The sequence below is a fragment of the Orycteropus afer genome, unplaced genomic scaffold (assembly GCF_000298275.1).
Source record: "Orycteropus afer afer isolate SDZICR_OR568_19922 unplaced genomic scaffold, OryAfe1.0 scaffold00002, whole genome shotgun sequence".
Lineage (NCBI taxonomy): Eukaryota > Metazoa > Chordata > Mammalia > Tubulidentata > Orycteropodidae > Orycteropus > Orycteropus afer.
Genome location: NW_006921589.1, coordinates 34,200,326 through 34,213,402, shown reverse-complemented (window position 1 = coordinate 34,213,402; position 13,077 = coordinate 34,200,326).

The window sequence follows — 13,077 nt, the reverse complement described above, 5'->3', positions numbered from 1 at the left end:
CTTTGACTTGAGGGGCTTATCTTCTGGTACTATATTGGACAATGTCACAGTGCTATTCATAAAGTTTTCCAAGAATATATCAGACAGTGTTTCACTGATATTCATAAGGTTTTCATGGCCTCTTCCTTCTTCCAAGTCTGTCTTAGTCTTGAAGCTCCACTGAAACCTGTGCACTATGGATAACCCTGCTGGCATTTGAAAACTGAAGGTGGTATAACCTTCAGTCTCACAGCAACATGCAAGCCACCACAGTAGGACAAACTGACAGACAAGTTTTTCTCTCATAGTTGTTCCAAACCACTCCACTCACTTCCTGGTCTGTCTGTCTACTCCCTCAGCAACTCCAAACCACTGCCCACCCCACTTCCTGGTCTGTCTACTCCCTCAGCTGCTCTGAACCCCACCACCACACCCCCCACCCAGCTTCTTGGTCTGTCTGTCTCCTCCCCTTAAACTTCTCTGAACTGCAATGCCATCGTCCCTGGCCAGGTTCCTTGGCAGTCTCCTCCCTCAAGCTGCTCAGAGCCATACCACCACCACCACCCCTGCCAGATTCCTGGTCTGTCTGTCTCCTCCCTCAGGACATACTGCTAAGTGAAATAAGTCATTTGTAGACGGACAGGTATTATATGACTCCATTATTGTAAAAAGTCAATTAAAAGTTTACTCAGGAGAAGCAATTCACTTTGTTGGTTACCAGGGACAGGAGAGAAGGGAAGGGAAATTTTCAGACTAGTTGGAGGTCAAATATTGATTTGGGTGAGGGGAGGGGTGGTATGGAAAGAATCTATGACCAGCATGGAGACATTGGGGAAAGGAAGACACAGAAATATGCACAAAAGATATAGGCAAAGAGACAAATACTATTACATGCACAGTACTGCATTACCACTGGCACAAAACACCAGGCTATGGGTAAATGCATAGATAGGTGATAAGATCAGGTAGGGCTAGGTGAACAGGAATATACCCTAGAACAAGGATAGATTTGGGTAAAGAAAATCTTACATAGACACTTAAGCTACAAAATTATCCACATATATTACAGAAGCAACAGGAGATAGGGTTGGAGTAGCTTCTCAGAGACAACCAAACACCATGGGAGAATCACCAGGCCTGAGGGCTCAGGACCATGGTCTTGGGTACATCATGCTCAATTGGAACAATATAGTACATAAAATTCTTGTTCTACATGCTACTTTGGTGACTAGCGACTGAGGTCATAAAAGCTTTCAAGAGGCCAGCTAAGATGTAACTATTGGTCTCCTCTTGCCTGGAGCAAAGAAGAGTGAAGAAAATAAAAGTCATCTGGAAACAATTAGTCCAAAGATAAGATGAACCACAAGGACTTCAGCCTTCATGACAGAGACCGGAAGAAATAGATGGTGCCTGGCTACCAATGCCCAACCTATCAGAAAGGGATCTAAACTGGAGATCCTGGATAGAGTGGGAGGAAAAGTGTAGAGCAAAATTCAAAAACACAAAAAATGACCAGAATTATTGGTCATATAGATACTGGTGGAACCCTGAGACTATGGTCCCAGATTATCTGTCAGGCCTAGAAATGAATTCACTTTCATGGATTGGCTCTCACCCACACAGTGGAAAGACCGATATGCAGAACACCTACCCCAGGGCAATTCACCCACCTTCTCTAGGGAGATGCACCCCTTAGATCAATCAGCCATGAGACACCAGAGGAACAGCATTTACACAGAGGGGAATCTGAACAGACTGGAATGCATAGTTAAGAAGGGCGCAGGGAGGAGGCAGTCACAAGGAGGAGGTAATCACAGGGAAGAGAGAGGAGGAGAGTTTTTTATGGTTGGGGATGGTAATCAGGCCATGAAATCAAATGTTCATGAACTGTTGAATGTCAATCAAATTTGCTTTATAAATTTGCACTCAAAGCACAATAAAAAAAAAGAAAGAAAAAGCATAAAAATTGGCAAAGAAGATGTATAACTATTTGCAGATGATATGATCCTATACATAGAAACTACTGGAATTCATAGAAGGATTCAGAAAAGTAGTAGGGTACAGGATCAACGTACAAATGTCACTTGGTTTCCTTTACACTAATGAAGAGAACTCTGAAAAGAAAATCAGGAAAACAATATCATTTACAATAACCAAAAGATGAAGTACCTAGGAATAAATCTAATAATTCTGGTCAGAGTCATAAAAGACCTATACAAACAAACTACAAAGCACTACTGTAAGAAGCCAAAAGAGACCTACATAAATGGAAGAATATACTATGCTCATGGTAGGAAGACTTAATATTCTGAATATGTCAATACTAGCCAAAGCATTCTACAATTATAATGCAATCCCAATCCAGATTCCATCATCATTCTTTAAAGAGATGGAAAAACTAATCACCAAATTAATATGGAAAGAAAAGAGACCCCCAGAGAAGCAAAGCACTACTAAAGAAGAAGAGTAGAAAGTAGGAGGCTTCTCACTCTCCATTGTCAACACATACAGCCACAGTAGTCAAAATAGCCTGATATTGGCACAATGATGTACACATAGACCAACAGAATGGAACTGAGAACTCAAAAGTAAATCCATCCACCTATGGACAGCTAATCTTTGACAAAGAGCCAAAACCCACAAATGGTGCTGGCAGAAGTGGATATCCATTTGCAGAAAAATGAAACAGGACCCGTATCTCTCACCACACACAAAAACTAACTCAAGATGGATCAAAGACCTAGATGTAAACCTACAGCTATAAAGATCATCAAAATAAAAATAGGGGCAAACTTGTTTTAGGTGCCATTGAGTCAGCTCCAATGTAAGATACCCTGTGGACAACAGAACAAAACACTGCCAAGTCCTGTGCCATACTAACCATCCTTGCTATGCTTGAGCCCATCATTGCAGCCACTGTGTCAATCCATCTCATTTAAGTGTCGTCTCTTTTTTCACTGACTGTCTACTTTATCAAGCATGGTATCTTTCTCCAGGGACTGGAGGGGAACAGATCAATCTTGAAAGAAATACAACTGAAATGCTCCTTAAAAATGAGGATGATAAGACTTCTTGCTTACTTTGGACATGTCACCAAGAAAGATCAATCACTACAAAAGAACATCATGGTTGGTAAAGTAGCCAAACCAATCAAAACTCATTGCCGTCTAGTCAGATCTGACTCATAGCAACCCTTCCTTGGTTTTCCGAGGTGGTATCACTACAGAAATAGATTGCCCCATCTTCCTTCCGAGGAGTGCCTGGTGGGTTTGAACTGCCAGCCTTCTGGTCAGCAGTCAAGTGCCTTAGGCACTATGCCACCAGAGCTCCCTTGGTAAAGTAGAAGGTCAGCAAAAACAAGAAAAGTCTTCAATGAGATGGATCAATAGTCTAAACAATGGACTCAAACATACCAGGGATTACGGGAATGATGTGGGACCAGGTAACGTTTAACTCTGTTGTACATCAGGTCAATGTGAGCTGGAACTGATTCAATGGCAACTAACAAAAAAACCATCCTTTACCATCAACAAACTAAAGTTAATAGGACCCTCTGAAAATAGAGTAAGTAAAAAATATGTTTTTTAAAATTAGACAAGCAGTTTGGGCTGTTGGCATGTTATTATTAATATAAGAATTTTAAAGTTAAGGCTTCTAAGGTTCATAACATGAACAAACGCTCTTATAATTCATTTAAATTTATACGTAATTCAATTGTTGCTATACCTGAGCCCATCGTTGCAGCCACTGTGTCAGTCTGTCTCATTGAGGGTCTTCCCCTTTTTTGCTGACCCTCTGCTTTACCAAACATGATATCTTTCTCCAGAAAATGGTCCCTTCTGACCAAAGTAGGTGAGAAAAGTCTGGCCATTCTCACTTCTAAGAGCATTGCAGCCTCACTTCTTCCAGGACAGATTTGTTTGTTCTTCTGGCAATGCATAGTATTTTCAGTATTCTTTGCCAACACCAGGACTCCAAACCATCAACTCTTCTTCTGTCTTTCTCATTCATTGTCCAGCTTTCACATGCATATGAGGTGATTGAAAACACTGTGGCTTTGGTTTGTTGTTGTTGTTGTTGTTATGTGCCGTCAAGTCGGCCCGACTCATAGCGACCCCTCCTTGGGTTTCCGAGGCAGTATCACTACGGAAGTAGGATTGCCCAACCTTCCTTCCGAGGAGTGGCTGGTGGGTTTGAACCGCCAGCCGTCTGGTTAGCAGGCAAGTGTCTTAGCCACTATGCTACCAGAGCTGGCTTTGGTTAGGCACACCATAATCTTCCAAGTGACATCTTTGCTTCTTAATACTTTAGAGAGGTCTTTGGCAGCAGATTTGCCCAGTGCAATACAACGTCTGATTTCTTCACTGTAGTTTCCATGGGTGTTGATTGTTTAGGGGGCTAGAAGTCCAAATTCAGGACACCAGCTCTAGAGGAAGGCTTTCTCTCTCTTTTGGCTCTGGGGGAAGGTCCTTGTCTCTTCAACTTGTTTCCTGGTTTTGTGGAGATCTCCATCTGGCTTGGCGTCAATCTTCCTCAATTTCTGCTTCTCTCAATTACTTGTTTCATCTCCTTTATACCTCAGAGAGATTGAATCAAGATACACCCTACACTAATCCTGTCCATTAACATAACAAAGACAACCAATTCCTAAATGGAATTATAACCAAAAACAGAGACTAAGATTTACAACAAATTTGGGGAAACACAATTCAATCCATAACACCAGTCATTCCACGCCCATTTATTTAGCCATGAGAAATGAAAGAATATGTCCATACAAAAATTTGCCCACAGATATTCTCACAAATTTATTGTAATAGTTAAAACTGTAGACAATGTAAATGTTCATAAACACATGAAAAGATGAAAAAATAGACAAAGTGTGGCATATCCATACTGAAAAATACTACTTAACAATAAAAAGGATGCACTATTGATACATGATGCAGTGTGGATGAATCTTAAAATAATTATGCTGAATGAAAGAAGCCAGCCTCTCCCCAAAAAAAGAGCACTTAATGTGTGAATTCATTGATATAAAATTATAACAAATGAAAGCAACCTTTAGTGGCAGAAATTAGACCAGTGGTTTTTGGGGGGCAAGGGGAATATAGTGAAGGGCAAGTGGGAGGGACTAAAAAGGGTAGGTTGAGGAAATCTTTGGACATTATAACTACGTATCCTATGTTGATTGTGGTGACAGTTTCATAGGCAGATATAGATAGATAGATAGATAGATAGATAGATATCTCAAAATGGATCAAATTGTATACTTTAAATGTGTTCAATTGATTATACGTCAATTATATCATGGAAAATAAATAATTTAACATATATATTTGTTGCAAATATCCAGTCATTTAACAAGATTTGCAAAACATTCTCATGGATTGAGAACCTATTTTTAAAAGGTGTGAGATGCAGCCCATATATTCCAGAGGCTTTCAGAGTTGCTAGAGAGTTGTATTTTTGATTTGTGGAGTTGGAGTTGTGTGATATAACAATATGTATTTAGGATACAGAAGTCCAGCATGAAGGACAGCTGAAGTTACAGATATTGGAGTCATAAGGATATACAGAGCAAATGAAATAACATGCATGAAAGAAGTGGTCTGGAAATAAATTATAGACTGAGAAGAGAATAGAAGACAGGCACCGGGAAAAACCAACATTTAAGAGGCTGAATAAGGAAGCCAGAGTGAGACTGAAATAAGTGATCTGAAAGCTTGGATAAGAACTCTAAAGAGAGAGAGTACAGAGGAGTCAGTAGTTCTAAAAAGAAGGACGGTGTCAGATGACTCAGGGAGGCCACAAAAAATAAAAGGAGGAAGCAGGAGCAACTGAATTTGGCAATTAGGACATCTCTAGTGACTGTGGTCGACACTTCGAATACATTGGAAGGAAGATAGAGCAATCTACTTCTGTAGTGATACTGCCTTGGAAACCCAAGGAGGGGTTGCTATGAGTCGGATACAACTCGATGTCAGTGAGTTTGGTTAGTGACTTTGGAGGAAGCCCTGGTGGCACAAAGGTTAGGAGCATGGCTGCTAATGAAAAGGGTGGCAGTTCAAATCCACCAACCACTCTGTGGGAGAAAGGCATGGCAGTCTGCTTCTGTGCAGATTTATAGCCTTGGAAACCATATGGGGCAGTTCTGGTCTGCCCTATAAGGTTGCAATGAGTCTGAATCTCCTCAGTGGCAATGGAGAGGGTGTGCATGTCATGGTAGAGCAGAAAGTCAGACCCCAATGTGCTTTGTACTTCAGTTTCTTGCTTTGTACTTTGGGTCTTGTGAAGGAGATGGAAAAGAAGCAGCTGGACATGTGAAATCATACCTTCTCAGATGGGATGTCACAGTGCACTAGAGCATTAAAAAGATGGTATTAGTGCATCTAGATTTCTAGCTTTTACTTCTCTGCCCCTTTCTCCCCAGGTGAACACAATGACATTCTCCTAATTTTAATCCGATTTCATGGAAGGCACCCCTTCATTATTATTTTTCTCATTCACTCAAGTTCCTATACCTCATATCTCTTTTTAGCTCCATTTCTCTCCTGCCAGCCGCTAGAAAGAGTGACCGACTTTCTTACATTTTCTGTGTCTTCACCACCCTCAGGCATCTAGAAATCTGGCTCTGGTGTGATGATGGAGTTTGCAGTGTCAGATCGGGGTAGCCTAGAGAGTTTGATTAGCAGTCTTGTAAGAAGCCAAATGCTGACTGATTTTCTAAATGAATCACACGGAAAACATCTCTGAAATCTTAGCTTCTCCATGTCCACTGCTACTGATCCAGTTCACTCTTCAGCATAATGACCTACCTGTTCTCCTACCCTGAGAGAGCGCTTTTCTACTCACAGCTGCAGGCACTTGACTGCTTTCTGTAGACTATCAGCTATCCTGCCTTTGGCTTATTTGCAAAAGGGAATGGTTGTGGGATAGTTCAGGATTTGGATTTAAGTAGCTCTCTGTCATTGTCATGAGTCAGAATCAACTAGATGGCAACTGACGACAATAACAACAACTCTTTCAGAGAATTAGGCTTCAAGTCAGTGTTGTTGCTAGTCTGGCTTTTGTCTCATGTTCTGATCCTAAGAACTATGCTTCTTTCTTCTCCACTTTGTACTAGAATTCTTGAAACAAAATCCTCATCTCTGCTTCCAGTTCCTCAGCCTGGCTTGCTAGCTGGCTGTTATCAGACTGGAATTTCAATTGGTTGCTCATAAACAAAATAGGAATGACAGTGTTTTAAACAAGATAAAAGCTTATTTTTCTCTCATTTAAAAATAATCTAGAAGTAGACACTCCAGGGCTGCTACAATGATTCCTTGGTCTTCAGAGACCAAGATTCTGAACCAACACCATCTTTACCACTGGTTCCAAGGTTGCCTCCTACCCCAAATAGTCTGTTGAAACACCAGCCATCTTTGTCAGAGAATGCAGGATAAAAGTAGGAAAACAGGATTGCATGGGGGAAATACAAGTGCATAGCAGCAATTTGTCCTCTTTTTACAGAACTTTCCAGAAAGTTCTGCCTAGCAGCAGCTAATTACATTTCATTGGTTAGAAATTAGTCCCATGGGCAAACTTTGCTGCATTAGCCAAACACAAATGGTTTACAATTGACTGCTAACCTAAAGGTTGGTGGTTCAAACCCACCCAGCAGTACCACAGAAGATAGGCCTAGTGATCTGCCTCCTTTAAGATTATAGCCAAGAAAACCCCATGGAGCAGTTCTACCCTATAGTGCATAGGATAGTCATGTGTCAGAATCGACTCCCAGCAACTAACAACAAGGAAGAGGGAGTGAATAGACATTGAGTAGGTTACCAGCAGTCTCTGCCATAATGCTCAGCTTAGAAACGTTTGCCATTCTCATTACATTCTCTCTCTTTCACCATATGAGTGTCTTATCTCTCTGAAGCTAATATCTACCTTTGGACTTCTATGAATCTGACTGCCTGCTGATCATCCACCTGGATATCCAAATATTGTCCACTTCTAGAGTTTCCATTCCTAGACTTCCATGTTGTTGACCCCAAGCTTGGGCTACTTGTCTTCAAATTCCTGGTGAAGAGTAGTTTCCACTATTGTTAAAGATGCTTGTAGGTCACTTAAGGAAAGGAAAATGAGCATGTTGAACAAGAACCAAATGTGGAAAAGGGCAATGACAATTAATCATCATGTTGGACAGAAGCTCATCTGGTCTGGGGACAAGCAGATCCTTGCCCTGCTTGAACAGTAGGATCTTCTTCCCTTTTCCTCCTTTGTCTAAATAGCCATCATTTCTAGAATACGCCCCAGCATCCAAAGCTCTCATCCCCATTTTGGTAACTAGATGGCTACCTTCAGCAGTTACTTTTTTTTTTTTTTTTTGTGGCTTCCCTGACTTAGATTCAATTTTAGCTACAAGTCTTCCATCTTAGACTTTATCTTAGAAATTACATTTTCTTGACTTCTTCCTTTACCTGGCCTGTCAGATACTCATTAATAGGCTCTCCAGGCTCTACCTTCACTCTACTGATAAACAGATTCATTGCCAGGTCTGTGCTGGAGAAAGCTCACACCAGCTTGGAGAGCCTATGGTAAAATATTCACAATTTTTCTAAACTGTTTTTTAAAGTGTTGGTAGCTTGAAATCCACCACACTGGGCATATTTACCATATGAGAATTGGTAAACATGACTAATCAGGGCTTTCTTTTTTTTCTGGAAAGCTCATTTACCAGCACACCATTGCTTGTTTTCCCTGCACCACATAGATGCACACCGTGGACAGTTCTGATTCCAGATTCTCATCTCCTCCTTCTACCTGAGCCACTAGCTACAGATAATACACCGTTTCACACTCAGCTATGTCCAGAGACTTGTTATTTCAGCTCTCACCTTAAAACATTCACTTTTAACATTTGTCAAATGAAGAAGAAATTGAAGTTGTCAACGATTTTATTCTCATGGATCAACAATCAACACCTGTGGAAGCTGCAGTTCAGGAACCAAATGACATATTGCATTGGAAAAATCTGCTGCAAAAGACCTCTTTGAAGTTTTAGAAAGCAAAAATGTCACTTTGATGACTAAGAAGTGTCTGACCCAAGACATGGTCTTTTCAATTGCCTCATATGCATTTGAAAGCTGGGCAATGAAAAAAAGACAGGAGAATTGAGGCCTTCAAACTGTGGTGTGGGCCTAGAATGTTGACTATATGATGGCCTGTCAGAAGAACAAACAAAACAATTGCAGAATGCAATGAGAATGTTCCTTAGAAGAAATGATGGTGAGATTGTGACTCACTTTGGACACATCATCAGGAAAGACCAAGAGCTAGAATAAGCCATCATGGTTGGTAAAGTAGAGGGTCACTGAAAACAAGGGAACCCCTCAATGAGCTGGATTGACACAATCACCACAGCAACGGACTCAAACACAACAATGATCCTGAAGATGACACAGGAAATGGGCAATGTTTCCACCTGCTATACATCAGATTGCCATGTGTCAGAGCCAACCTGATGGCAACTAACAAAAATGGAATATACACTTCAAAACTACACTCTTGACCCTAAAAATGTTTTCACAAAACTGCTGACTATTCGAAAACTGCTAATGTCATGCTTCTGCCTGACTTCAGAACATAGATAATCACATGGGGGAATCATCTGCAGGGAAAAGCCTACAAACTCATAAAGATGTTTTAGTAGAGGGAGTTCATGTATCAACTTCAGTGATGACTGGGCTCTGGGAAGTTAATAAGGGAGGAATAGGTCCCACTAATTGTTACAGCTATTTCAGAAAGCTTAGTGAAAACTGTGCCATGATAAAGCTGCATGAGCCAACCAAAATATCAAGTTGTTTGCCTTTGGCAGGAATTATATCAATTCAGATCATGCTGTTACCTCATATCTATTAGGAGTGCTTTTGCTATGCCTTTGATTAATAACAATGAAAAATGAATTAATTATTACTTAGCATTGCAGTATTTTAGCAAATAAAACCACTCAAAATATGAAAGGAATTATAAGAAGAAAAGATGATGGAAGATTGGAAACCACTAGGCTAATTTTTAAAGATATGCCAACTTTTTATTACATAAGAGCTAATATTTATTTACTTACAAACATGTAGAGGTTGTTAACCTAGTGACTAGAAGGATGTGGTTTTTGCCTGGCTTTGTATTCGAGCTTTGCCATTTACTAGCTCTGTGATTTGAGATGAGTTACTAATTATTTCTGTGCATCAGTTTTCACATCTGTAAAATGGAAATAAAAACACCTACCTTACATTGCATAGTGCCTAAGGCACTTGACTGCTAACCAGGAGGCTGGCAGTTCAAACCCACCAGCCACTCCTCGGAAGGAAAGTTGGGCAATCCTACTTTCATAGTGATAACTGCCTTGGAAACCCAAGGAGGGGTTGCTAGGAGTCAGGGCCGACTCGATGTCAAATAACAACAACAACTTTACATAGTTATTATGAAATCGAAATAATACTAGAGTCTGGCATGTAGTAAGTACTTAATAAATATTTTCTATTATTTTCCAACTTCTGCAGTCTAAAATTGATCAAACATGCAATAAAGATGCATTGATCATTAATGGTGATTGTAATATGAATGTTGGAAACAAAGAAGGATATGTAGCTGGATAATATGGCCTTAGTGATAGAACTGGATATTGTATGATAGAATTTTGCAAGATCGATAACTTATTCATTTCAAATACCTTTTTTCAACAATAAAAACTGTGACTATACACATGGCCTCCCTGGATGAATACACAGGGGTCAAATCAACTACGTCTATGGAAAGAGACAATGAAGAAGTTCAATATCATTAGTCAGAACAAGGCCAGTGGCCAAATGTGAAACAGACCATCTGTTGCTCATATGCAAGTTCAAGTTGAAGTTCAAGAAAATTAAAACAAGTCCTTCAGAGCCAAAGTATGGCCTTCAGTATGAACTTAGAGACCATCTCAAAAATAGATTCGATGCACTGAACACTAATGACCAAAGTCCAGATGACTTGTGGGATGACATCAAGGACATCACACATGAAGAGAGCAAAAGGTCATTAAAAAGACAGGAAAGAAAAAAAAGACCAAAATGGATGTCAGAAGACTCTCTGAAACTTGCTCTTGAATGCAGAGAAGCTAAAGCAAATAGAAGAAATCATGAAGTAAAAGAGCTGAACAAAAGATTTCAAAAGATAGCTTGAAAAGAATGTGATATATCATGACAAAGTGTGCAAAGAGCTGGAATTGGAAAATCAAGAAGGAAGAACATGCTTGGCACTTCTCAAGCTGAAATAATTGAAGAACTGCACAAAAATATTCAAGCCTAAAGTTGCAATATTGAAGGATTCTATGTGCAAAATACTGAATGAGGCAAGAAGCATCAAAAGACAGTGTAAGGTATATGAAGAATCATTGTATCCCAAAGAATTGGTCAATGTTCAACCATTTCAGGAGATAGTATATGATCAAGAACTGATATTGTTGATGAAAGAAGTCCAAGCTGCACTGAAGTAATTGGCTAAAAACAAGGCTATAGGAATTGATGGAATACCAATGGAGATGTTTCAACAAATGGATGCAATACTGGAAGCACTTACTCATCTATGCCAAGAGATCTGGAAGACAACTACTTGGCCAGCTGACTGGAATAAGTTCATATTTATACCCATTCCAAAGAAAGGTGATCCAACAGAATGTGGAAATTATCAAACAAAATCATTAATATCACACACAAGTAAAATTTTGCTGAAGACAATTAAAAAAATGGTTACAGCATTACACTGACAGGGAGCTGCCAGAAATTCAAGCTGAATTCAGAAGAAGTTATGGTACGAGGGATATCATTGCTAATGTTAGATGGATTTTGGCTGAAAGCAGAGAATACCAGATATAAATTTACCTGTGTTCTATTCACTATATAAAGGCATATGACTGGATCATAACAAAATATAGGTATCATTATGAAGAACAGGGATTCCAGAACACTTAACTGTGCATAGACCAAGAGGCAGTTGTTCAAACAGAAAAAAGAGATACTGGATGGTTTAAAATCAGGAAAGGTGTATTCGTGGGCATAGCCTTTTACCATACTTACTCAATCTGTGTGCTGAGCAAATAATCCAAGAAAGTGGACTATATGAAGAACATGGCATCAGGATTGGAGGAAGACCCATTAACAATGTGTGATATGCAAATGACACAACCTTACATGCTGAAAGTGAAAAGTACTTGAAGCACTTACTGATAAAGTACATCTAAGACTATAGCCTTCAGTATGGATTATACCTCAACATAAAGAAAACAAAAACTCCTCACAACTAGATCTCTAAGCAATACCATGATAAATGGAGAAAAGATTGAAGTTGTTAAGAATTTCAGTTTACTTGGATCCACAATCTACATCCATGGAAATAGCAGTCAAGAAATCAAACGATTTTATGTATTGGGAAAACCTGCTGCAGAAGACCTCTTTGAGGAATAAGATGGGGCTGATGTAACCCATGGTACAAATATATATATACACATACATATATATACGGAGCTCTGGTGATGTAGTGCCTAAGGCATTTGACTGCTAACCAGAAGGCTGGTAGTTCAAACCCACCAGCCACTCCTTGGAAGGAAGACTGAGCAATCTACTTCCATAGAGATTTACCACCTTGAAAATCCAAAGGGGGTCGCTATGAGTTGGAATTGACTTGAGACAGTGAGTTTGGTTTTTTGGCTTTGTATTCTTTATTATCCAAACTGAGATATATTTGGAGGTGAAAGGGGCACTGTTAATGATCACTCTGGGGCAACCAGCATGACAGGAAACTGTCTCAAGCAAGTCAGATGTGAGGTCCCTCTAACATCAAACCCAGAGTAAGGATTACGAGATTGTGTCCTTGTTCCATTTACCCTTAAATTGGTTTTTCTTCTTCAAACCCTAACCATGGATGAAAATCCAGTTGTCTGAAGCAAAAACATATGTTTATGGAGATCCTTTGTCACCTGTGGAGTCTTCAGAGGCTCTTGTTAGGGTCAGAGCTCCTACATAGTCAGAGGTCAAAGAGCACGCAAGCCGTGCTGTATTCAATCTACTCATACAC